This window comes from Vidua macroura, chromosome 2 (genome assembly GCF_024509145.1).
Source record: "Vidua macroura isolate BioBank_ID:100142 chromosome 2, ASM2450914v1, whole genome shotgun sequence".
NCBI classification, from domain to species: Eukaryota; Metazoa; Chordata; class Aves; order Passeriformes; family Viduidae; genus Vidua; species Vidua macroura.
In genome coordinates this window covers 114,248,821-114,275,634 of record NC_071572.1, presented here as the reverse complement: position 1 = coordinate 114,275,634, position 26,814 = coordinate 114,248,821, and the positions used below count along the sequence as shown (strand labels likewise).

General features: G+C 38.0%; 1 long non-coding RNA gene across 2 annotated transcripts in view; it reads left to right on the top strand.

The window, feature by feature from the left end:
* The window catches only part of LOC128803419 (uncharacterized), a 50,755-nt gene extending 36,972 nt beyond the window's left edge, over window positions 1-13,783 (top strand). For both annotated transcript variants that reach the window (XR_008435711.1, XR_008435712.1), the window contains exons 2-3: window positions 12,010-12,179; window positions 13,418-13,783. This is a non-coding gene — a long non-coding RNA (uncharacterized LOC128803419). The remainder of the gene's footprint in view (window positions 1-12,009; window positions 12,180-13,417) is intronic.
* The last annotated feature ends 13,031 nt before the right edge of the window (window positions 13,784-26,814 follow it).

Here is a 26,814-nt window from a genome sequence, read left to right as displayed (position 1 = left end):
ATCAGGGAGTATTACTTGTGCTGTCTGCCCCTTTCCCTGCTGTCAGCATTCTCCACAGATCCCATGGGTGCACAGGTCTCGGGTTTGCATCAGCTGCTGTGTTCTGCAGCACTTGTTTGCCATGGGGAAAATCACCCCACAATACAGATAAAGGTTCCACACTTCACCTACAAAAACACTAATAAAGATCACAGCTCTAAGTGAGGAGAGAAATTTTTCCTCGCATGTGAAGTATGTGAATTGAACTGAATTTTCTCTGCTAACTGCAGCTGTGGTTCACCTTTCCATCTTCATAAATGTTCTTTTTTTTTTTTTTTTTTCCTGTCATACACAGTAACTACTTCGCTCATTTTCAGCCCTTTGGAAAGTTAAAAGGTTGTTTCTTCACTTTTCTTTTAAAACAATAGCTCCAGTTCCAGCATGTGTTCTTCTTTTGTCTCTGCTGTAATTTTTCTTACATTACTATTTCATAAACTCTTTCAGATATATCTTAATCAGTTTTTGTTGCTAGCTCAGTTTTGAAACTGATCCAACATTTGTAGCTCCAGTGAAGCAAAGCACAAATTTCTCCTTAAACACTCTGAGAATATGTTCCACTATTGCACAAAAAGCAGGAGATCAAGTTTTATATTTCTGCTTTTTTTTTTTCTTTCCAGATTTATTTTGAACATAATTTGATTTTTCCAAGGGTGAATTATATGCCCGTGATGGATTTTACTTTACAAAATGGTCTCTGATTTCTAACTACGTGTAAGATGTAATTGCAAAGTTAGAGAGGTTGAGTTTTCTGGTGTTTTTTTTTTTTTGGTTAGTTTTTTTACAGTTGCTTTTAATGACAGGTAGGAAAAAAGTCACCAGCCTTATGGTCAGTCTGGGAAAAGAGAAGAGCTACATTTTCTGTCATAGGTGATGTGAATTTGGTGATACACAGCACAGTTAGCCAGGAGCAAGGGTATTGCTACCAGTAGAAACTGAGAGAGAAAAATACAAATGAAAGAGAGAAGCTGGGATCTCGAATAAATTATTTAGCTTTCCTCCAGGCCCCTGAAACAAAGCCAGTGCCAATTCACAGACACTGCCCTGAAATCAGTGAAACAAGTTTTGATCTACAATCACCTCAATCATTTCAGAAATAGAGAGTAATAATGCTATTTCATCTGCCTTGAAGTCTGCCAGGCTCTTTCCAGCCTGCAGATTTCCACCAAACAGAATTTCAACCTCCAAGGATAGCTCAGAGCCCCATAGTACTGGTGGGTTTAGGTTCTAATTATTTACTTGCTCCCAGATATCGTCTTTGATACCTGTTATGTACCACTGTGTAGGTGGTTGGATGGAGGATTCCACACAGCTCACTGCACTCATGGTGCATCATCTGTCTGCCTAAATATCTCCCAGATTAGCTCACACCTTCACCTTACCTGGGTTTAGGTGTTCTGGCAAGCAAATTATGTGGTAATTAGGTAACATTGCCCATCAAAACCCACGTTTTTCAAAAAGTTGAGATGCTACTCACACCAGGTGATAGCACTGGGAAAAGTGTTTAGATGGAAGCAACGTGTTTCATTAATTTTCATTTAACGTGTCAATCCAGCAGGGATAACAGCTGGAAGATGGCTTTTGTTCTCCATCCCAACACCTTCCTCACTCTCCATCTCTTCCTTCTTCTGTGAAATCACAGAATCACACAGAATGTGAAACTGTACCCTAATGAGGGCCAGTTTTGCTCTTGGTGTCCTCTTCAGTCTTTTCATTAAAACGAACCTGCTGTGGCAGGACAGTTTTAAAAACAACTTCCTTCAAGAGATTTCTCTTTGGTGAGCTCATAAATCCAAATCAAATTGGATTAATCAGCTTATAGGGCAGTCTTTATTGGCTGAGCCCAAAACTTTGAGATCACTTTTTTGGAGGCAGAAGAGCTCTTTCATTGTTCTGCTGACAAATACTTGTGCACTAGACATATAAATAAGTTATTCTGTATTCATCCTGATGGGTTAACGTGCCTCTAGCACATGTATATTTCTTGTGTGGTTGTCACACATCTGCCTCTCTGGAGAACAGCTTAACTCAGCACCACAGGGCTCAGTGTTATTTTATTGTATTTCCCACCCAGCACAAAATTATCTGGGCAGAGATTTCTCCCAGATACCTTTTCTTACTTTGTAGTGAACAAAAAAAAAAAAAGTTTCTGTGCATAAAACACCTCTTTTACTGGCAGATCCTTCCTTATTTCTTGAGGAAGTTTCAAAGCAAGGTCAGTATTTTCACATCCACACAACATAAAAACTTCTTCCCACTTTTTTCCCCTGGTTTTCCCCTGGGCAGGGCGATTTTTTTGCACGCCATTCTGGCCAGCAGCAGCCAGGGTTATCAAAGTGAAGCTTTCCATGAAAAAGCACTAAAATATTAGTGCTGCAGCATGAAAATAATGGAAGTCTGTATTATTTTCAGGAGATGTTCTCAGAACTAAGCATTTCACCTCAGTTAGGTGCCATTTTTCTCCTGTCGACCTCTGTGGAATGAAAATTACAGAGTCTGACAAAGCCAAAGATTTGCTGGCTGACAGATGCTAACTTTAGTTTAGCTTCTACTTCTAATTTCATTTTTTTTCCCTCACGTCCCTAATGTGCCTGGTCTGTTCCTCTATGACTTTGGCTCAAGTTATTTTTTCATTCCTTGGTCATTCCAAGGAATTCCAAGGTCAGAATGAGAGACGATGTCCAATTGTCCATTTTTTTTTTTCCTTACTTAACTGCTTGTCTGAAAAAAAATCAAGAGCCCATGTTCAAAACAAGAATGAAAATGATTGGATGGAGCTGTAAGACCACAAGCTTTGTTTTGACACATTCCATGATTTTTCTCAAAGCTCCCACCTCAGCCTGATCGTGCACTGGATCTCCAGTGAAAATAAGAATGCAATTTTAACTGCTCCATAGAAATCTTCATTTCCTTCTCCTAGCTGGACCTCAGCATTGTTTTTTCCTTTTGCAAATGTCTAGACATGTTTAGAAATGCCCCTCTTATACTCTGAATTCCCCTCCCCTTTTTGACCTCCTCATATCTCTCTTTATCCCTTTGTCCATATTTTTCTCTCTTTTACACCCAGTCTACACTACAACCCTCTTTTCCTCCCTACAGTTTCCTCCTCTGCCCATTTTTGTCCCAAATAGGTCTCGTTGTGAGCATTTTCTCCTCCTCCTTCCCAGCACGCCCTTTTTCATGCCACATTTGAAGGATTTTTGTAGGATGAGCCTCTGTCTACTTTCATGCATGCTGGCAGAGAGTGGCCTCCTTTACAAGAGGCAGCTTTGCTTCTATTTTCATCACTGACAAAGTAACTTCAATGATTTTGAGGCTTCCAATTATACCAGAGATGTCTGGTTTTTCAACCTTTCCACTTGAAGTGCTGATTCACTTAACTTTTTGGTTTTTTCCCTTCATCTTTCTAGCATTTCACTCTTGTTATATTTCTTGCTCTTTTACTGATTCTTCTCTTCAAATCTCCACTGAAGCATTGGGTAATGCTAGTTGAAAAGGTAAAATATCCAAAATCGTGGTCATCAGAGAGCAGAGTTCAGTGGCTGCCTCTCCTCTTTCCCTCACTGTGATGAGGTCTCCCTCAGCCTCCTCCTCTCCAGGCTGAACAGACCAAGAGACCTCAGCAAAAGCATAGATATTAATGTTAAAAAGAAATTTACCATCAAAAGAAACATCTCCTGGTTTAATATATTCTGCCTGTCTGCTTTGTTATTGCAACAGCTTTTCCTTATCAACTGGAAACTCTTATTATTATGAAAACTGGAAAAAATAAAAAGCAAATATTTTGCTCGAAAATGAGTTTCTTTGAGTGCACACAAATCTAACTGATAAGCTCTAGGATTAATTTTTGTAATTGCAAAGGTGTGTTTTACAAAAGAAAAATCTTTACGTGTTATCTTGATAGTACATTCCTGTAGCTGTAGAAAGCTCTAAAAGAGAGAAAATTGTAGTCTAATATTTTTTGTTAAAACATAAGGCAGTAAACTGCTTTTTTGGTTCATTTTGGTTTTTTTCCAGCGGGCTAATGTAGATTAGAGAGAAAACAAAATTGAGTAGGAAATCCTCTCAAAGTACTAAAAGACAAGGGCACATTGCATAATTAAGGTCTTATCTTGTGATTACAGAAAAGAATTTTTTATTAGCATGATTTCTGACGTTTTTCTCCCATAAGTTTGTTTAATTGGATCAGTAAACCAGTGCTCTGATCCCATCTGCTGTTTTTATCTCTATTGTCCTACATCCCACAGGCAGTTAAAACATCCTTCTGACAGAAATGTGACAAATTGCATGTAAGCTTTTGAATGTGGCAGTCTGTAATTGGCTAATAGCCAAAAATATGCTTTAAATCTCATCAGTAGCTGGAACACCTAGATAATACACCTAGATGATATAATTTCTCACTCTGCTTTATTTCTTCAAGTATTTCACATGCAATTCAGCTCAATGCATCTTTGAAGAAAGATCATGACTTTTTTTTTTTTTTCTTAATAGACTTCCTTTTGGAAATGCAGAGTTTCTAAATCTTTAGCCCTAATGCTCAGCAGATATCTCACTTTCACACTAAGTGGAGCAAGTGTCCATGAGGAACTTCCCTGACTTAAAAACAAAGTTAGCAGAATGTGCATTTTCACAGGGCTAATTAATCCTTACACCTCCTTGCACTGAAGAGCTGGCCGAGCAAAATTTTCCCTAAGTAGTAGAATGATGATACAATTTGATATAAATATTATCACATGCAACATATGTATTAATGTTGATGATTGTAATAAGTAAATTCAATTTCTGTCAATCTTACAAAGTCAAATTCTCGTTATAGTAGAGAATATTAAAGCTGCTTTGTACTGCTTTTTCTCACAGTTTATCACAGACTTTCTTTTTCAACCTGGTCTAGGGGAGGTGTCCCTGCCCATGGCAGAGGGGTTGGAATTGGATGATCTTTCAGGTCCCTTCCAACCTAGGACATTCTAAGATGATCCCACGAAGTTTTGTGATCTTTCTGCTCTTTAAAATTCTTTCAAATGTCCTGTTTCCCATTTTTTCACATGCAGGCTGTCTGCTCAACTCACCAAGAAAGAGGAAAGAATTTTCCTCTTAGGTGTCATCCCCAGGGTTTTCAGTGTGTCCAAAGGTAGGAATGTCTTTGCTTTAGGGCTTAAAAAAAATCATAAGGAAATTTTGCTGTTTGGAAAATTCCAGTCCCACATCCTCAGTGTTGTAGTTTTCAGTTTTGTACTTTCTGACAGCATTACAATTTTTCCTGAAGTAGAACTTTGCAAGTCTGTCTACACTTCTCTGGTGTGTTTTGGAATCTTCAAACTTTTGCTATAAATAGTTGTGTTTAAGAGAATGATCAGCAATATATAGGCAGTCTTAAAATGTAATATTAAATAAAAAACACATGAATAATGAATGTACTCTTTAGATTAAAAGTTCTTTTGGGTGTATTACTAGGTAACAACAGATAACCTGTGCAATATGAAGCACAACTCTTATGCTTACCCTTAAGATTAATTAGCTTTGTAGCATATTAATCAAACAATTTGGGGAGCAAAATCAGAACACATATTCCTGTGTGGTTCTCAGACATCTCATTTGTTTAATGGAGCCATTTGGGTAATTAAGATCAGTACCCGTAATTTAGCTAAAGTGAAATCTTTAAAGATTATCTGGCAATTTACTTGTGTTTGTCTCAGGGTTTTTTTTGTCTTGTTTTTCTCCCTGGTTATTTATATACATAGCTTGGTAGTTTAAAAAACTACTTTTCTGCAGCAGAAGAAATACACATTTATATTGATAAAACTATTCTAGATTGTTTGCATTCAAGAAGGCCCCACAAAACAAGTAGTTAAGAGGAGGTCCCATTTGATATTTTAGAAAAACTGCCTTGTTTGTCTTCATTTTCATCCCCAAAAATCCAGAATTTTATCAGTGCTGAACATCACTTAGGTGAGAACCTACCCTCCTCTATACTTTTTTGTGCTATAAGAGGAGAGGAGTGCTGTGCATTTTCTGCATTTAAAAAAATTAAATGAACATGATTCTGCAGTGATTTAAGTCAAGTTACTGCCATTACTTGTGAGTATGAAATTTGGTAAGCTTGCTCTTTCCAACCAGAAGATTATGCCTGACTAATATTAGTAGATTTGAAAACTATGTGAAAATGTTCTGCGTGAATTGAACATTAAAATTAAATTGAAATGCATGATTTCACTATTTGCTAAAATGTACGATCAGTCTAATAACTAATATCTTAGAAATGTTTGTACTAAGCATCTTTAACACTTCAATGAGATGATTGAAAAAGCCCCTGCTGTTTGAAGTATGGCACATTAATAAATTAGAGAGAATAAAAACTATTACAGTTCTATAATGCACTATTCAGGCATACTCTGGTATTACATTGCTGCCTTCATCATTCAAAATTAGGAAACAGACCTTGCAAGGTGCAAATTCGAGGCAATATATGCAAATCTGTTATTCTAGTTCGAAAATTCAGCAGCTATTCAAGCTAATGGATCCATAAAGACTCCATAAAAGCCCATATTATCTTGAGGTTTGCTGCTGCAGCTCTGTTTATTTGAACAGAAGTGTGTTTAGTGGTCTGCTGGTAAATATGTTGTACCCAGCTGTTTGTTTGCCTTTCCAAGATGGAGGAGTTGTTTGCACTGTTACAGAGAAGAAAAGGAAATTGTGGAATACTTCAGGCAAATTGTCATGTTATGTCAGAAGATTTTGCACCTGTTAAATATCTGAATGTGCAATCTTTACACCAGTACTGCTTAATAATTTAATTTAGTGCTAGGAGTGGCGACACTCTGGGAAGATTTCTCTGGGGCTTTTATTCGTGGTAGTCACTTTTTCCCAAACAGCAATAAGTGCTGGCAGGATCAGGGCTTTATATTTTAAGCCCAATGTGACTCAGGTGGGATATTGGGCAGCTCTGTGTGTTTGCAGAGTGATGTTTTCATGTTTTTTCAGAGAAGGGAGCCAGTCACTCATACACAGCTCACGCATCAAGCACTGCAAGCAAGAGGCAATAATCCCCAAATCCAAGTGACTGGGGATGTGCATTTGGGCTGTTAAATGAGAAAAAAAGAGAGATCAAGCTTGGCACTGGGGCTGGGTGTTTGGGCTGCAAAGCATCAGCCACTGCAGAAGTGGTAAAGATATGAGTGACAGCAATTCTCTGCCTCTCCCTGAATGCTCGAGACTGGACAGGGACACAAGTGGGGTGTTATTACTGCTGCACCATTGATTTTAGGAAAAAATATCATTACTTTCATTTAAAATGACTGTATTCACGAGTTTTTAGCTCAGCAAGATAAAATAGGATCTCTGGAGTAATTTTTTCTCCTCTTTAATAAAACTCAACCAAGGTGTAACATGAGAGGCACAATTCAGTTGCCTCACCTCCCAATTGCTTTGTCTGTCAGTGTGTATTGATTTACATGCCTTGACACATAAAATTCAAGTTTAAAAACATCTTATTTGAGAATCTTATGCTTTTAAGGGATATCACTGATGTTCTTTAGGCAAAAGTAAAAATGCAAACTCTAGAATATTGTTTCACTTTATTTTATCCATTTGCAAATGTCATGCCCAGCATTGAACATAATTGTTTAATGAAGTTGTGATCTCTTCTTACTAGAAAGGCTGAAAGAGATAATTAAAAATGATGGGCTTTGGTGAGACAGGTGTCTCTAGGTTTTCTGTTTGAATCACAGAGGGAGCCTTGGCTCTCCAGGGAGAAGATTCAAAGAAGTTGAAGCACCAGTGTGCTGAGTTGCCTGAGAGGAGGAGGAGGGGTTGTGTGGCTCTCTTCCACTGCACACAAAAGGAGCCTGTAAACTGATTACTTGTGAGCATCCTGAAGTGTTTCAGTGGCTCCTGCTGATGTTTAAATATCTCAGTGTCTTTGAGAATATCTGGAACTTGGGTGCCATCCTGATACCTCTCAGCTGAGAGAGAAATTGCAACTATAGCAATTCCACTTTCATCAGAGAGGGAAACCTGGTTTATTTGTTAACCAAAGACAAGGATTTTTTTCAGATTTCCCTAGAATGAAAGTCAATATCCTTCCCCAGTACTTAATCCATTTCATATTGGAAGCATTATATGAGGTTAGTTTTGCACAAATCACATTGTGGGTTTGGTAGGAAAGGTTTCATATGGCTACTGTGAGGAAAATAAATGCAAATATGAGTCCGTGATTTGCTGATGGTTTTTAATTCCCCTGCCTTTCAGTGGCATAGCTGGAGAATTGGGTTAAGCTTCTGGGCATGAGCACAGCATGTTTCTGTATTTATTCTGTATAATCTTTTTTTTCCCTTTCTTTTTAATCTTTGTTTACTTGCCAGGCTTTCTTTCGTGGCCTCCTTTCTACTACTGCATGCCGAGTTCTGCTTTCTCATGTTGTTTACTGTAGCTTAGACATTAAAGGACAATGAAATGGACATTTTAATCAATTAACTGTAGCCTGATCAAAGATCCTTTCTTCCTTATTGTTGTTGTTGTTTAAAGTGTTTCTATTCACAACATCCACTGGGGCTTTTGATTCGTACGGTGTGACAAAGTCACTGCCTCGCACAGAGCAGTGAGCTGGGAGTCTAAAAACTGCTTTTGATCAAGGCCTTGCTTTAATCACAGGTGGTGTCAGAGCTCTGAGCAGCTCAGCTTTGCTCGTGGGCTAATGCTGAAGGCAGAAGGGAAGAGTTTTGGCACAGCAAAACCTTCACTGAGCAGAGAGCGCAGGCAGAGAGGCTGAATCTTACACACTGGCCCTTCACCCAGCTCCTTTTGCCTTTGATGCTTTGCTCAATGTTTTCCTCTCAGAAGGGAAAAACAAACACCCTCAATCTCAATTGCTGTCAGGGGAATAAAGGAGGGCGTTATTCACATGAAGTCACCTGTTTGTGAATATTCTGAGCTGGAAGGGACCCCACCAGGATTATCAAACCCACCTCTTTAGTGACTGGCCTGTACAGAGATTGAACCCACAATTAAAAGGCACTATTAAAAACAGGCTCTAACCAACCCTGGCTCAGAATTGGAATTTTTAAGTGCTTTAGAAAAATATTTTAATATTTATAAAGTATTTTAGAAAAATAGCAAATACTTTATATCACATATTAAAGCACATTCTTCACTTCCAAGATTCTTAGTTAAAATTAAATACAAAAGCAAATAAATTAACAATAGCCATTACAAGAACTTTATGAAACATCCTTAAACAAACAAAACTAAGTCATGCATTTTTTAATCAAAATACACAAGCACTCACACAAATGTTTCATATGTCCAAAGATCAAGCAATCATAAATGCTTACCCTAACTGTCAGCTTCTGCAACCTCCTGTATCCACAGGAGCTGTCAATCCATGAAAATTACAGAGCCTGCAATTATAGGAAACAGATATCACAAAATATTTATCTTTTAAAAAATTCAAAAATATCCAGATATCAGTAGACACCTTTTCAAGTCTAGTTTTTACCTCCTTACATACAAAAAAAAAAAACAACTAAACATGTTTGTCATCACTCTTTACAAGCATTTACTTCACTAGATATGCCTCAAAAAAAAGAAAACCAGACAATATTCCAACCTACACAAGAAAAAGAGTAACCACATTTTAAATAAAGTAGTTAATTTAGTTTTTCCCCTTTTAAGTGTGCTGCTTCCCTTAGCTGCCTTTTCTACCTTTGAGTATTATGCACAACAAAGCAAAGAAAAAAGTGCATCCTATATCCCACCCAAACATTTGTGTGGACAAATTTGGTGGCTTTTTTAAAGAAAACATGACCTTTTTTACATGAAAACATGCAGTGTCAGTAATAACCATGTATTCCTTCTGATCCTATCGTTCTGAAGACAAACAAAATTAATTTTCAGATTTCTACATATATACAAATGCACATAAGTAGGAAATGGGTCTGTTGTGTTTCCTGCATGTTTTTTTCCAATCTATCTTCCCCCTGGCAGTGGTTAATGAAAAAGATTATTTTATTAATTAAACATTCAAAACAATACAGTTTGTTGCTGGCAGCCACTTGTTTGCAATAATCTTCTGTGCATCATAACCTTCTATTTTTGTATTTAATTGCTTTTCCCTTTCCCTTCCTCTGGAGCACTCTTTGAAAATCTCTCCTGACCTTTCATGCTGCTTTTGCATTTCACGTAATTTCAGCTAAGAAATGTTTAATTATTAAAATAATAACTTCTGCTTTTAATCTGTTTATGTTTTTCTGTCTAGCTCTTGTTCTTCTGCTGTAATTCCTCATGATCCCAACAATGCCTGTGCTAAGGGGAGAAATGATCTCTCCCAATTCCTAGGGAGAGATCATTTCTGCATAGTTATAGGTCAGCCTTTAGTGTAACAGGAGCTTCCATCAAGCCACCTACCAAGGAAAATTCATCTTAAGTAAGAGAGACTGTCAGGTTTGGGGTCACAGAAGTTTACACACAAGTCAGAAACAAGAGAATGACCCCACTTGAAATATCAGTGAAGGCTTCACCTTGCTATCATCAGGTGTACTGCATATGGAAGGGGTAAATCTGTAGGAAAAGATAAAATAAAATCAAATCCATAATGATAAAATAAATAAAATAAAATAAAATAAAACAAAATAAATAAAATAAAATAAAATAATAAAATAAAATAAAATAAAATAAAATAAAATAAAATAAAATAAAATAAAATAAAGTAAAATCCATTATGATGATGATGATGATGCTCACAACCTTTAGCAGAAAAGATCCATTTGGAGCTATTCTGCTATAAAACTCATGACAAAACTGCCAGGGCTTAAGAGAAGCATAATTCATGGCCAGCTTTTTTATACATTGAAACAGCTTTATTTACAGATTTGGTATCTCCGCTAGTTCTTCCTCTCTTTTTTATTTTTTAAAGAAAATTTGGTATTTTCCTTGTGAATTTATTGAGAACCTAATATATTATAATCAGCCAAGCACAGATTTTTAGCCCCAAGATAATTGCATGATACAAAAGCTAAAAAGGAGCATTTTTACAGATGTGCCCTTGAAGAGTTATCAAAACCTTCAAATTCCCAAACAGCAAAAAATTGCTGACCCAGTGGGTTTTCTGCAGATGTATAGATGTCATCTTCACTTTTCTTGCTTTTTTCTTTCTTTTTCTTCTTTTTTTTCTTTACTGAGTAACCAAGGGGGGATTGTGTGAGTGACAGTCTGAGAGAACCCATCCAGAATAAACTCAGAAAGAAATGAGGGAAATTTGTTGCCACTCACTGTTTTTTTTACATCTCTTTCATTCTGAGCCGCCTCTGTTTTCCAGTAAGTGAGACTTTTATGTATAATTCTACAAAGTTTGTTTAACATCTTCTAATATCAATCCCTGGCTCATCAGACAGAAGATATGGAAGAGAACTACAAGGCTACTGATCTCCTCTGTATTGCAATCTCTGGTCTAACCCAGTGTAGAGACCTGTGGTGAATCTTTAAATGAGCTTTAGCTAATTGCTCACCTCTTGAGCACAACTACAGAGCAATGGGGCAGGGAATTTTGGGTCCTTCAGGGAAGATGGTTCTTTACACCTCTTGTCAAGGCTGTGGCTAAATGTGACAAATTAGTTCTCAGTTTTTCAGTTCATTTACAGGCTTGCCTGACCACAGACAGAATATTTGAGAGAATTTTATTTAGGAACACCTAGGTTGCAATGTCGATAGGCAGAATTGCTTGTATTATGCTTAACAAGGTTATTCTCACATAGAAAAAAAAAAAAAAAGGAAGGGTTTGGAAATAAAGTTTATTACAAGGAAAAATAAACTAGTTGTCCTTAGCAAATAAAAAAAAAAAAAAAAAAAAGAAGAAGAAAAAAAAAAAAGAAAAAGTCATGATCCCCTTGTGAAGTTATTTATTGCCTGTAATTTAGTGTTGCAGAAATGCATTTTCACAATGGGCAGTGGTACTAAGCATTTTTGTACCTTTGCTTCCCACAGAGAATGGAACTCCATTCTATTGGAGATCCCATCCCAGGCAGTCTAGAAGTGATTATGGAGTAGCAGCGCAGCAGCAGCATTATTGCTGTGGGGAGTGCTGATGATCTTGGTTGCACTCATTTCCCCATGGGAAGACTTGCCTGCTTCTGAGTGCAGCCTTAATTACAAAGGTGAGTGTTGAAAATTACTGTCAGCAGGTAAAACCATGAAAAAGTGCCAGGGAAGGGAAATCCTCCAGCTCTGTGAAGCTGCAGCCACTTCAGGGGTAAATATTTGGGAGGCACCTGCCAGGTGGACACACAAGAGATTACTTATGGACACAAAACTGTCTTTTGTGTGCCCAGGGATTTTCTAACTATTGAATTATATTCCACACAAGATAGGTAAGCATTTGCACCAGTGGTTAGTTGTTCAGTTTGCTAGATCACTGCCTGATTTTCACACAGGATTGTTTAGTAGTGAAGAAGCTAAATTCAATGTGTACTTCACACTTTGCATAAAAAATGGTAAAATTTTTTACTTTGGTAAAAAATGAGGCTATAAACTCCCTGGTATGTTTAAATAAACTTGTCCTCTGCCCAGTGTTGTCAAAAAGGAGAACAGTTCCCCAGGAAAAAAAAAAAAAAAAAAAAAAAGTCACTATATGATTTAGCAGGAATTCCCAAGCTTCTCCAAATCCAGGACACCCAATTTGTTGGCTAAGCACTCATATTCTTTTAAAGATTTACAGTGATTTATTTTCAGTGTCAGTAACAACATCATCATTACTGGAAGATCTAACTGTACCACATGTTACTTTAATAAATCATCAACCTTGAAAATCGATACTCCAATGAATTGAATCAAATGAAACTGTTTCTGCTGCACAGTTTCATCCACAAAGTCAAAACCTCTGCTGTCCAAGTTCATAAAATTTCCATCATCTGGTTAGACCAGAGCCATCAGACACAGTTCCCCAGACTCAATGTCAAACAAACCTTATCTGTTGATAGATTTATTTTTTTTTTTATGTCAGCCCACCAATGTGCCTGTGTTATATTATGGCATTTGCTTCCTCTGGAGTGACATGAACTGCTGCTTTATTTCATATCCTGAAAAGATACCACAAGTGAGGTCTGACCTGCCTTTTTCTCTTTGTAGAGTCCTGCATTTCTGTTCTGAAGGAGCTCTGTCCTTCTTTTCCTCCTTTTAAATCTGCTCCTGCAGAAAAAAATAATAGCTCTATTTGTTTCTATCAAGTTTGCTCACTGGCCAAGTACTTGGCATAAAAAGTGTGTATATTTGTAAAGACATATTTGTAATCTGTGCCAGGATGTTGGAGTTTCTGGTAGGATTTTTTTTTTTTTTTTGTGTTCACTACATTTTTGGCTTGGAAGTCTCATGGAATTTCTGGTAATTTATTTTCCAGCTGGCATTACTTCCTACTAGTGATGAATAAAAAAATTTCTTGTGGCTGAGAAACTCTACATTGGTGGACCTTCTGTCACAATTGTCAAACACAAGGAGAGAAAATGAGTTATTTGCAGAATCACAGAATGGGTAATGCAATGACGCCATTATTTTAGTGATCAAGGATGTTCTACCTGATGAAGATAATCCAGACAACATTATTTCTTTTATAAACTCCGTGTCTTTCTCTTTTAAATGTTCCATTTTCACCTACTATGAAGAGACAACAAGAGCATTTATCCAACCCTGAAGATGAAGCCACAGGCAGAACAACCAATTTTCCAATTTTCTGTTCTCATGTGGTCAGTATTCTGGCTTCAGTTTTAATCTGATGGGAAATACAAAAAAAAAAAAAAAAAAAAAAAAAAAAAAAAAAAAAAAGAATTATGGAGTAGTTTGCACTAACTCAACTGTAATCAGAAATACTGATTCTTGGCTGATTTCAATGCTTGTGTGCTTGCTTGTGGTTACCTCAAAGAGCTGAAAAATAAATATAAATATATTTTAGCAGCTGATGAATATATATTTTGGCAGCTTTTCTTCCTTGTATTCAGCTGTTATCTCTTGCAACATCCTTAAATATAAATGTTTGAAAGTTCTGGTGTTCTGTGAGTGAGCTGCTGCCACTGGGGAGAGGCAGGAGAAACCCTTCCCTCTCTGTGCTCTGATGGTGTTGATCACACAGGACATTTGGGATTTTCTCCTCTTCTGTGTGTTTTGCCTCCTCACTAACTGCAGCAGCATCAAATTTTTAAGTCCATACCCACTTTCCTAATTGTTGTGACGTTTTGGGTTGAGTTCCATCCTCTCGCCTTGCAGTCATTTTCCTGGTTGTAACGAGAAGGGTGGCTGAGCCCTTCCTGTCTTGCAGAGATGCAGGAAAAACCACACCAAGGTTGTGTCAGAATTCAAATCAGAGAATCTGTCTGGTGTCCTTGTCACAGGTTATGCCTCTCCTTGTCAGCACAGGGATGCTTGGAGCATCTGCAAACTCCAGGACTCTTTTCTGCCTGCTCCCCTCGCCCTCCTCTGCTGCACTGAAGTTTTCCTGTGTCCATATTCCACCTGCTCCTGCTTGTCTTGATGCCTTCTGGCCATGCTGTGATGGAAAGGGCTGCCTCAGGGCTCTGAGAACTTTAAAGGAGGTATTGGAAGGTGTTAGAGCCTTGCAGATTTATAGAGTTGTTGCTGGACATCAGAAGTCTGTGAACTTAATAAAGTTTGCCTCGGGGATGTGTGGGTTTAAGGGCTCTGAAGGATTTAGGGATATAAAAATGCTTTTAATAACTAGGTAACTCACCTTTAGATCTTCCAAAAAAAAAAAAAAAACCCAAAAAAAAAACACAACCAAAAAACTCCTATTAAAAATCATCATCATGCTGGACAACTACAGTAGATAGGACAAAATTAGAACTGTCTTCCCAAAGCTTTATTTGAAATGTGGGATGTCACTCTGTACCACCACAGTTCCCAGCAAGATGTAGATTTATTCCAGGTAATTCTTGGGGCAGAGACAGAATTTCAGTTGAGAGTATGAAATTAGGTGTAGCTGTAATATGACAAGGTTGATCTACATTAGAAATTATTTTTTGGGAAAAGATTCTGAGATTCTTACACCTTAAAAAAATTTACTTACTGTATTTATTTATTTTTAACCAATACTGGAGTACTTTTAGCTCTGATATTCCCCAGGGTGGCCACTCATCTCAGCTGCTGTCCAGTGACTAGTCAGGGAACAAATCACTGAGTTATCCTAGGTGTTAATTGAGTTTACAGGTTAGTTCAGCAGTTCAGCTCAGAGAATGAAGGACACAAATTGCTCAGGTGTCTGAGGACTGCAGGACTCTTGCAAATCAAGGCTTGACAGAGGTGCTGTGTTAGATGAAGGCAGTGGCTCAGTGTGCCTTGCTGTGGGCACAGTCACAGCAGCTCATGTTTGCATCACAGCTGCTTCCACTCCTTGAGCTGTGCTCACGCTGCTGAAATCTTCTTATGAGGAAGGGTTTGATTGAGAGGGTCATTATTCAAAAATGTAATAAAGTCAGGGGTGTGAAGGAGCAGAGGTCATTTAGATGTCATTAGTTACATGCTATTAAATGGAGATTAGCTTGTGCTCATTACAGATTGAAGAAAGTAGTCCTGGCTCTCTCTTCTGGGTGTGTTGGGCAAAAGAAACAAGTATAATAAAAGGAAATGAGTTTTTAGTGATTAGTTATAAGAACTAGGTTGAGACTGTGTTGTTGAGCATGGTGCCTGGAAACTCAGTCAAAGCAGGGAGGTTTGTCACCCTGGAGAAATAAATGGAATTTCAGGTTCTGACAGCAATGCTTTTACAGGCTCCGAGGTAAAAGGGATCCTGTTTCTAAGCCACGTAAGAAAAAGGTTCATAATGTGGGATTCTAATACCAACCTGAAGAAGTTTACTTGTTACCTCAGAAATTCCACAGGAGAAATAGCAAATCAGCACAGCAAATGGTGTAAAAACCCCCCCTAACTTCAGAATCCCAAACACCACATTCCTAGCCTTCAAAAAAAGCCACTGATTTGTGATTTTTTCACACATTGAAAAGGAAACCCTGTAGTCAATTATGATCAAAGGCATCTCAGATCTTCTCTAGCCCTCTCCAATTAGTAGCTGATTTCATTTTCCTACTCCAATTCCAGCCCAGGCCACAGTGATAAAATAATGACAAATCTTCACTTGAGGGACTGTATCACCCATAACTTTCCTTTCCTTTTTCTTGAGCACTTATTAATGTATAAGCAGGCTTTCCTTACTACCCCAAGGCAGATTGGTTTCTGTAAGAACCAATGTGGTGAGATACCTTCAAAAAGCCTGCTGAGAATCACATTCAGTTTTATATAATATATTTGAATTTCAGTGGTTTTCTAAAAAAGAGTTGTGAGACAATATATATTAGTTTAAAATTCAGGTTTTCTTTGTGGGAAAAGAAGCAGGGAGCAAAGCAGGATGAAAGGTGACCTTAAAGAAGGTGTTTAACAGACCAGGTGTACTACAATAACTTTATATTTTGAAATTTTAAAAGTGCAAGTTAAAGATGTATTTCTTTGTATGGGGTGAGGTTAATGGCTCTCTGAAAAAGTCCTGCCAAGGGCTGTCTACTTTTAACTAAGTTCTTAAAATGGCAAAATATTAAAGCTTTTCACACAATTAAAACTTGAAAATGCCATAAAGCTTACTTCCTTTTTTTTTTTCCTTTCTTGAAAAATAAATTAATTCTTGTTGTTTCATTCTGTTATTTTTCTCCCTCACCCCCCATTTAAAATATGATTTTCTACAGCATGGCCTGTAGCAAGACTAGTCAAGCTCCCCAATAAATGACAAAAAAGATGTAGATGTTAAAAGGTTCAGTTGCACTTTCTTATTTCCTTACCCTGTGCTTCTAATTTCAGAAATTAGCAGCAGTGCCTACTAAACCCCACACAGCCTTTTCCCTATCTGATAAAAAATGATGTGTATGACACAGGATATTTTGGATTCTCTCTAAAAGGAGGGGGTTAAACTGGGATCTTGAGATGATCTTTTTATAAGTTTTGCAGTCTGGAGGAAAGTTAATTTTTGAATTTTGCCGTGGATGCATCACCTCTTCAAAGTGTAATATTTTTTCAGTGACATTAATTCAGCAAACTGTGTTTTGTAAACCAGTTAAGACTAATTTGTAAAACTTTTCTCTGCACTTGAAATATGAGTTCACCCACTGCCAGCACTTGTCACCTTCCAGGGTGCACTTATTAAATAATGGAGTCTGAGGAATAAATGTAGCAACCAACTGGCTTTATTAGAAAATCAGGTTGGTGACAATGAACAAGGAGAAGAATTACAGTGAGGAGCAGAAGTGTTTTCTCTGTTTCCCATGGAGGCAGAGAAGCTGTGACTTGTCAGGACCTTCTCTCCATCATTTCACTGTGAAAGGTCAGCATCAGATCTCCTGCACTTCACCAAACCTGCCTCTCCCATTTCTGATGTCCACAATATTTATGGGAGGTTCTTGTATTTTCACAGCCCCTATGAATCATTTTTAATTACTTGTGCATATGCAGAAACAGCAATTTAGGTCTTGTGGAACCTAATCTTTTGCAGCAGATTTATTTAGTTCTCTGCAATACTGCTATGCCTAATTTATACATGGCTGAGCTCTGAAACAAACAATTTGTTCTGTAGGAAGGGAGATTTTGCAAATAGGAATAAATGTAATTAACGATAGCAATATTTCATGATAATTTGAAAAAGAATGGGTTTGGGGTTTGATTACCATTAATATGTGCATTAATTTACAATAGCTCAAAAGACACTACACTCTGGTAGCAGTTAATTTTTAACTTTTTCACGGCAAAGATCTACACAGAAAATACAAAAAAATGAGTGAGTCAGGCCTGTAAGATCTCAGGAAAGCACTAAGAGTCAGAGTATGCACATCTAATGCAAGTCTGGTTTAATAAAGCTTTAATTACATGTTAATTATTTATTCATTAAATTGTTTATCCTCCTATTTTATCAACATCCTCAGGTGTCCCTGCCTAGGAGCTGCAGTTCTTTCAGTGGCTGACAAAACTTCAGGCAGTGAAGTGCTGCAGTGCAGGATTGCATTTAAGCCAAAGTTGATGAGAAGACACTTTTAGGTGGAGGAGGAGGAGGTCTTTGACACTTCACAGTACCCAAATTTGTGAATTTTAAAGCTTCTCTGACACCCTAAAAGTAAAGCCAGTACATAATCAAGGAGCAAATACTGAAGTAAAAATTTCACCCTGTATTTTTTCTTCATGGCACCACAGTTCATTTTGAAGTATTCAAAAAAATAAAGAATATCTCTCAGAGATGCCTTCCCCCCACCCATGGAGGAGTCCCCCAGTTGAATGAGTCTTTCAAACACATTTTTCCTTAATGTGCACAGAGAAAGCTCATCCCCGAAATTCTCTGGAGTGTTCCAAACAGCAGCACAATGTAATCAGAATGTTTTGTTCTGAGACCTGCTGGATCACAAGATGCAGTGATTTAGGCCTTGCAGACTGTGCACTGAACACCTGGAATGAGTGAGTGGATTTTATATCATTGCCTAAATCAAGCTCTGTTCATTCAGCTGGGTTTTCTCTCCTTCTTTCCTGCACTGCTTTTGCTTTTAAAAGTTATAATATGCAAAAGAGGATGTGGCACTATCATAGTGGCTTACCCTGTTTTTTCTGTACAGTCAGCATTTAAACCTGTATATTTTGTGACATTAGTAATCCCCAGAGTCTAATACTGTTTGATTTCACCTCTTTTATGGGTAGTGTGCAGTCTCCAGGTCACCTTATTTTTATGCAGGTTATTAAAAAGAAAAAGCAAAATAATATGTTATATACCAAGCTTTATTTAAAATGTGCCCTTCTGAGTTTTCCTCTGCTATTTTTTATATATGTCTTCTCTGCCATGTCAGGTTCATACAGAAGTGTCACAAAATCTTACACTGCATGAAATAATAGTAATGCAGTTTAGATTATAGGTAGAAATTGCAACCCCTGAGAAGAGTTTCTTGATTCCAGATTTTGAAGGGGGCAGGAGGGTGGAGGTGGGGAAACCCTGGCAATCAAACCTATTTATTCAGTTGATTAATTAGGAAACAGGCTTTTTCATGAATATGGTGCATAAAACTGAGAGATCTTTCCAGAGCCTGTAAAATAGCACCTGGCTCTTGCAGAGACCCAGTGGTTCCACAGTAAACTGTTCATTTATCCTCCACTGGGCCTTCTCACAGATTTAATATTTCTTCTGCTTTCCTATGCCACAGATACCATTTATTGCTGTTTCCTGTGAGAATTTCTTTCTCCTTCTGGAAGAGCCCTGGGAGTGGTTCTTTCCATGATACTAAACAGACAAATCTTTAAGGTGGAGAGATTGGTGCATATGCCATTCTCCCCATGGATGTGTGCTTGTGCTCTGATCCACAGGGCTGCTGCAGGGACAATTCTGAATCCCAAACAAACTGAGCCATTTATTCCTCTGCATCTCTTCCTCTGCATCCTTCCTGGCCAAGATTGTTCTCAGGGAGACAGATGGATGTTTATGGAATGTGTCAGATCTGCACTGCTCCTTCTATCTTCAGCTTTATGAACCTCTGCTGACTTTTAATTCCTTGACAAGCAGGCTGCTGTAAACAACTCATATTTTATGTATCTATGAAATGTAATCATGACTTTTATGATGTTATTGATTGATGGCCTTCACCACTTGAGCAGGGAGGGTTGGAAGAGTCCAGATTTGGCAGGAATGGGTGGTTGCTTTGAGATATTTGGTATCTGTGCAAGGTGCTTGATGTCTCCAAAGGGATTTCTGAAAATAAATCTGGTCTGCTCCTCAATAACCCCTGAGTTTCCAGTGAACATAGCAGACTCAGCTTCCAAAGGTGGCCTTCTAGGAGAGGTGTCAAACAGAGCAAGTTTTCAGACCCCTTTACCGCATTTTTATCACATTATTATTGTTCTCTGTGGTTTTCTTTAGACAGCTGCCAAATTTTGGCTGACTGCCATAGACATAACCTGTCTGGGAAAGTCCACAAGTATTCTAAAACCTTTGTCCATACCTTTGCTAAAAATTCAGTCCCAAAAACCAGAATTCCATGAAGGCTCAAATGCAGGCTACCCTCTGCAGTGACCTGCACTCTTTTTAAAGCAGAGGCTGGAACTTCACTTTTCATACAGATAATTCACAGGCTGCGTATCTAAAAAGTCTTGTAATTGAGGGTGGTCGTACAGACAACTTCATGGCTGCTTAGAATGAGAGCTGGTTGGAAATACTTGAAAATTCCATTTATTTTATCTTTGAAAAAGCATGGTAAAAAAAAAAAAATCACTGACTGCTTTTATATTATGATCAGTTTTGGCACATGTAGATGGAAGAGGGTGTAAACAGTGTATTTTTATCTGCTGTTGAGCAAAACACGTGAACACAGCACCTCCTCTCTCTCTCTCCTCATCTCCCTCCTTTCTCTCTGCCCTCTCTTCCCCCCACCTCTCTCTCTCCTAATTGAGCCCTTCCAGTACCTGAAGGGAGCCTTCCAAAAATATGGAGAGGCACTATTTACAAGGGCCTGGAGTGACAGGACAAGGGGCACTGGTTTCAAATTGAAAGAAGGTTTAGATTAGGATGTTTTTACTGTGAGGGTGGGCAGGCCCTGGCACAGGGTGCCCAGAGCAGCTGTGGCTGCCCCTGGATCCCTGGCAGTGCCCAAGGCCAGGTTGGACAGGGCTTGGAGCAACCTGGGACAGTGGGAGGTGCCCCTGCCCATGGCAGGAGTGGCACTGGATCGGCTGTAAGGTCCCTCCCAACCAAGAATCCTGTTTAGTTTTTTAATTTCCAAAGACAGGCATATTTCTTCATTGTGGAAACTGACAGCCAAGCCCATCCAAGTCCACCAGGGCTCCTGGTTCCTTCAAAAATGTCTCAAATTCCCAAGTGGGCTTTCTGAGGCTGTGCCATCACTTGAATCAATGAAATGCAAGAATGAAAATGATTAAATCCTATTGTAAACCACAATTACATTTGGGTGGGGGTCTGTGGGTTTTGTTCTTTGGATCTGGGGGTTTTATTTCTTTTTTTAATTTTGTATAACTATTTGTATTGTATTGTATTTGTATTGTATTGTATTTCATATGTATACATATGTAATATGTATTGTATTGATATGTAGAACTATTTTGTGTCAAATGCAGTTTGTTTTGTGGAGTCTATTTTTTAAACGTTGGTGAAGGTGCCTCCAGGCATTGGTTATGTGCCTCTCATGTAAATAAAGTGCTGTCCTGCTGCTCAAGTGACTCTCCATACATGGATTCATGTATTTCAGCAGAGAGGGAGGAAATGCTAAATTCACTCCCCTCAGGGTAACTAAGGAGAGGTATTTAGGATGGCAGAGTGGATACAAATAATGCAGTAGTTGGGTATCAACACCACATTCTCCTCTCAGCTGAAGTGTAACAAGCTGACATTTTTTTCTCCCTAATTACTTTTCTACAGTCCTTCAACACGTAAACCTAGCAATCATTCCTTTGCAGAGAGTCTAATTTTGCTGTGCAGGCCCCTTTTAAAGTGATTTTACTGAGGAAAAAAAAAAGAAGAAGGTTCAAGCTGGCCTATAAGTACAACTGATTCCTCAAAAAACCTCCTTCATTCTGTGGCAGAGTCTATTGTTCTGTCAAAGAACTTCACTCACTTCAAAAAGATTTATGCTGAACTGCAGGTGTCCTTTCCTCTTTTTGTTTGTCATGATATAGATGCATTCTCTTTGCAAAGGAGGTTCAGTTACTATTGAGTTACTATAATATTTTTGTTTCCATTTATATTTTATTCAGCCCTTCCTTTTTTTTTTTCTTTCATTTTTTTTCCCATTCCTATCTTGAAAATAGATAGGAGTACAAATGTAGCTTCAAGATTAGATCAACAAAAGCAGTGCTCACTTTTCCACTGAAAAACTGTCTTTAGCTGAGCACCAATTTGGCAACTTTGGGAGATAAATGACAGTAGATTAAAAACATTGGGTCCCTGTGCCCTTTTCAATCCATTAAGAGCTAACATGTGTATAATTACCAAAGCAAATGTGCAGCAGGCAATCATGTAAATACCAATAAAGGTTTCTTAGTGGCAAAGCTGATTTCATGTAAATAACTCCCCTTAATTTGTTTTAATTAAAAAAAAAAAAAGTCTAATTACAGAGAGCAGCTTACATTGATCAGCATGTTCAGATGAATGCTGGTATAGGTCAGCCATAAATAAATTTAAAAATGAGGAAAAAATCTATGTAAAGAATTTTTTTAAAAAATAGTGTCAGATAAGAAAAGTTGATTTAGAATACTGGCACTGGATGAATGTTGCTGGATTTATCCCAGGCAGCTAGAAAGTGAAGGATAGGTGAAAATAGTTCAACTGGAAAAAAAGGAGAAAAACCCAACAAAGCAACACTCCATCCCTTCCTGCCTTCTCTAATTCCCTCCCTCCTTCCATTCCCTCCCCAAAATTATCCATCATGTGTTCATCTTGCTACTGGGGACATGAAACAAAGGCTTAGTCTAAGTAAAACACTTTTTCAGATATTTAAAAGAAATAACAGCAGCCTAGTGGTAAATTTGATCTAGTGGTGTTTTGATTATTATCTAGAAAAATATGGAAATACTGACTTGTCCTGCTACTCAGACAAGGAAAAGTTTTTTTTTTAAAAAAAAGGATTTCACAATAGAATGGACTAGATACTAATTAAGTGAATTTTCTAATTTCTACTTTTCCTTTAATAATTTCACTATTTTGAAAATACTTTGAAAATCAAAGATCAGCAGGACCATCATCAGTAAGGAAAAACAATACAGAATTAACAGATCAATGCAGGGTTCTTTTTTCCCTACAAGAAGAGTTCACATAAGAACAGATAAGAATTTTCTTTTTCTTTTTAAATCCTATGATTTTCCTTCTGTTCTTTGAAGGTGAGATTTATGTGATCACATGATTTGTCTCCTACTCCAATAAACTTTTCACCTTGCCAGTGATTTTAAGCCAAATTTGACAAAGCATTAGAGGTCTCAAAGTTTTGATTAAAAAAAAAAAAAAGTCAAATAAGGGTGGCAAGGAAGAAGGGAGAAGATAATGGTGAGCTCTGAATTTGATGTCATTGTTAAACATGAGAAAATCTACTACCAATCTATGTAAATATTGCCCCTTTTTTACCTACTGTAAAGGGGAGATGAAAGAAAGCAATCTACTCCAAAAACTAATAAAGTTTTATATCTATGGGGTAAGTATCACCAAATTTTTAAGAAGGTCCATGTGGATTTGGTGAAGCAATTTTTGATATTAATTAATTTCTATAAAGAAGTGGAATAACTTCAACAGCTCTTAGAAGATGAAAGCTTCTCAGTCCACCTCTAACACTCACAGAGGTGAAAAGATACAGAAATTTCATGTTCAAATTCTTGCGCTTTTTTGGCTCATTATCCCAACATGACTTGAGTTCCCTAAATGCCTTGGCTGAGGGATTGAACAATGAGAATTTAATTGTTCCCTGGGGACAGAAAAGTTTGAACTGTACAACACAAATTGCCTCTATAGCTCCATGAGTAGAGACGTAAATTAAATACCTGGAATTGCTCACAGGGTATCACCAGAGAAAACTGGGGCTTTATTCTAGTGCTAAAAAGAGGAAATTTAGCATTTCATGGGAGGAGATAATTTCCTAAAAATCTGATGATTTAAAATTCAGCAGTATATCAACACCCACCATGTCTACCAAACCTCAGAAAAGAAAAACAGCTGTGCATTTGCACAGCCCAGGAAAAAGTTTTATTGATGAGTTAATGAGTTTTATTTCTCATTAACCTATGATTTTTAATAAATTAAATTTATCTCCCCAAGCTGAGTTTTGCCAGTGACAGGAACTGGTGAGTGATCTCTCCCTGCCCTCTGGACGGATGAGCCTTTTATTCTATCTTCTCTCACCTGTCCAGCTGAGAATGGGAGTGATAGAGCAGCTTTTGTGGGCACTTGGTGTCCAGTCAGAGCCAAAACCCCACAGTCTAGAAGGCTGTAGTTGCAGCTGTGTTGTTTAAATTATTATATGAAAAAAAAAGCTTTCAATCAAGGCCATTCTTTCAGTGGCAGAAGATGAAACAGTTTGCTGGCTTGTATCTTTTCCCCAGATATTATTATCCTCAGCCATACATCATTCTGCTGCATTTTCACAAAAAGCCATTGATTTAAGCATGACTTGGGAGGTAGAAGGATGTTCAGCAGAGTGATTGCTCTGGTGGAATCGTGAGCTGTGCTCAGGAGCTGTGGGAAAAGATACAACTTGTTAAACACATTATAGATTTACTGTCTTCTGTGGATATGTCACTGCCAGTGGCTTCTCTGTTCAGACAGCATCTTCTTTTAAAGGTGGAGCCCCTGTTCTTCCACCCAAAAAGGTTCTGGTGCACTGAGATTTGTGTCTGTGGTCAGGTGCACATACACACCATGTTTTTGCATTCCTTCATCCACATGAAAAAAAGGAAAGGAAGTTTTCTTAATCTGAGGCAGTTCAGTGGGAGAGGCTGAGTTACACTCCTCTGCCTCCTACGATCAATTGGTTTTCTCTTTGAAAATGAAGTCACACAAAAGCTCAGCAGGGCAGATCTTCTGTGCTTCATAACTCTGCTCTACCTGTAGCAGAATCCTATTTACAGCCAGCAATGGATTGAAAAGAGTATCAGGCTGAGATCAGCACCTTCAGTGCTTACACACAGCCTGGCCTCCTGCTTGATTGATAGAGTACAAGTTTTCCTTGGAGGTTCAATAAGAAGGAGTGAAATTGATGTCTTTACCCCTGTGGTACCTGCTGGTCTGTTCAGCTGAATAAATAAAATATAGTTCCCTATCCTAGAAAGCAAAAGAAGTAGATCCAGCTGCCCCAGACTTCAGTAGTAGCATTTTATTTATGCAGCTGTAAAACGTATTCATGTCTTTAAATTTATCCTCTGGAAGGGAAATACAAATATTTGGAGAATACTGGGAGTGTGCTGAGGAGTTAGAGGTAAAATGGTTGCAAGTTATGCTACCCTAAATTTCAGAGTTTATCAGGCTTTCAGCTTTGGGGAGAGGTGTTGCTCAAGGAGGGAGTGGAAGATAGGACAAGGTTTTGTCTTGCTGGCAAAATTTTCCCATCAACTTTGCCCCCAGTCCTTTGCAAGAAATGTTCTGTCTTTCCAAAAGCCTGGAGTTAGCAAGTTAGTGTGCTGAGGGCAGGAATGTATTGTGGGCCTCAGTGAAATGAGTCTTTTCACTACCAGGATCAGCTTTTACTTAAAATAGCATCATTGTCATTCCATAGGAGGGCGGAAATAACAGCTGAGTCTCAAGAAAAATAAACAGCCATCAGCATGTTCTGCAAACAGAGATGAGAAATGTCCATTATAATCACCGTAAACATCCTGTGCATGTGTAGGGTTGCAATACAAGCAAAACAGTGTAAATGCCAAACCTCAGGTCCAGATGAAAAAAAATCAATCTCATCTTTTCCCCAAGGGTGTATTGCTGTTCTGAGTGCTGTCTCCAGGTGCCTCTCACCTTTCAGAGCTGGTTTGGTGGGGAAAGGCAGATGAGGCCCATCATGGGCTTTAGAGAACACCAGGGATGGGATCTATCCATCTGAGCCAGCTATGGGTAAAAAGGCAGCTCTGGCTTAATGCTTTACAAATCAGTGATAACCACTCACCTGTCTGAAACACTCGTTGGCATTTAGTTTGTTCTCAGGAGGACAGAAAAAGCAAAGTGTGAATAAAACACAGAGAAAGGTGAGTTTAAGAGGGATGCCAGCATGGAGACCAAGGGCACCAAGAGCATCACTGTGCTCCAACCACTGGCATTTTTTTGTACCCTACACACTCTAAATACATGAGATATATCTGATGATGCAGTATTTTACTGGTTGTGCAATATTTCAGCAACTGGCAGACACAAACTGAGCAAAAAATATCAATACACCCCAGAGATAAACACACTTCTGCACACAGAAGGGTTTTTTATCTACCCTCATTAGAATATTAGCCAAGCATAAGGGGCTGTGAGTCCAGTACCAGCACCTCAGGCTTTTACCCATTGTGAACAGGCTTTAAATAAAATCAGATTTAGGCTCCTATTCAGTTTAAAAGGTCTTTTTCCTGTGCAGCTGATGACAGGCTGTAACTGTCTCCCCCTTGGTGGATTGAAGTTGTCTCTTTGCTGCTGTTTGTCCTGTGGGACCACCAGAGAAATCCATTTTTTCCCCAAATCCCAGTCCTTTTTTATGTCCTCTTGTGTGTCCATGTTTAGGTTCCTTCTAACTATGTTCCCCAATTTAGAAACAAAAAGAATGGAAAATATTTTTCAGAAAATATGTTGTCATTGAATGTACAGGACAACTACAATTTTGGTTTCTGTTTTCTTCAATAAGATAAAAAAAAAGCCCGAACCCTAGGACATGTTCTAAGTGCTGAAATTTAGAGAAAAATGTTTCTAGATTATGGTTTTGTTTATTTAAAAGTAACAGAATCACTTTAAAAATAGGTCAAATAGAGGGAAGAAATCATTAAGTCACTTTTAAAATCACTTTATTAAACCACTGAAGAAAAGCTCAGGTACAGTATATGAATTTATATATATACACATACATATGTATATGAATTTATATATATATACATACATATATATATACACATACACATAATACTATGGTCTTTTTCATGTAGAGTTCCTCTATAATGAGTGGGCAGAAACAAACATTTTAGAATGTGATTTTCCTGATCGTTTTCTGCTTCAAGATGAGATGAATCATGTGTTATAAGCACTGATTTCTCCCCACTGAG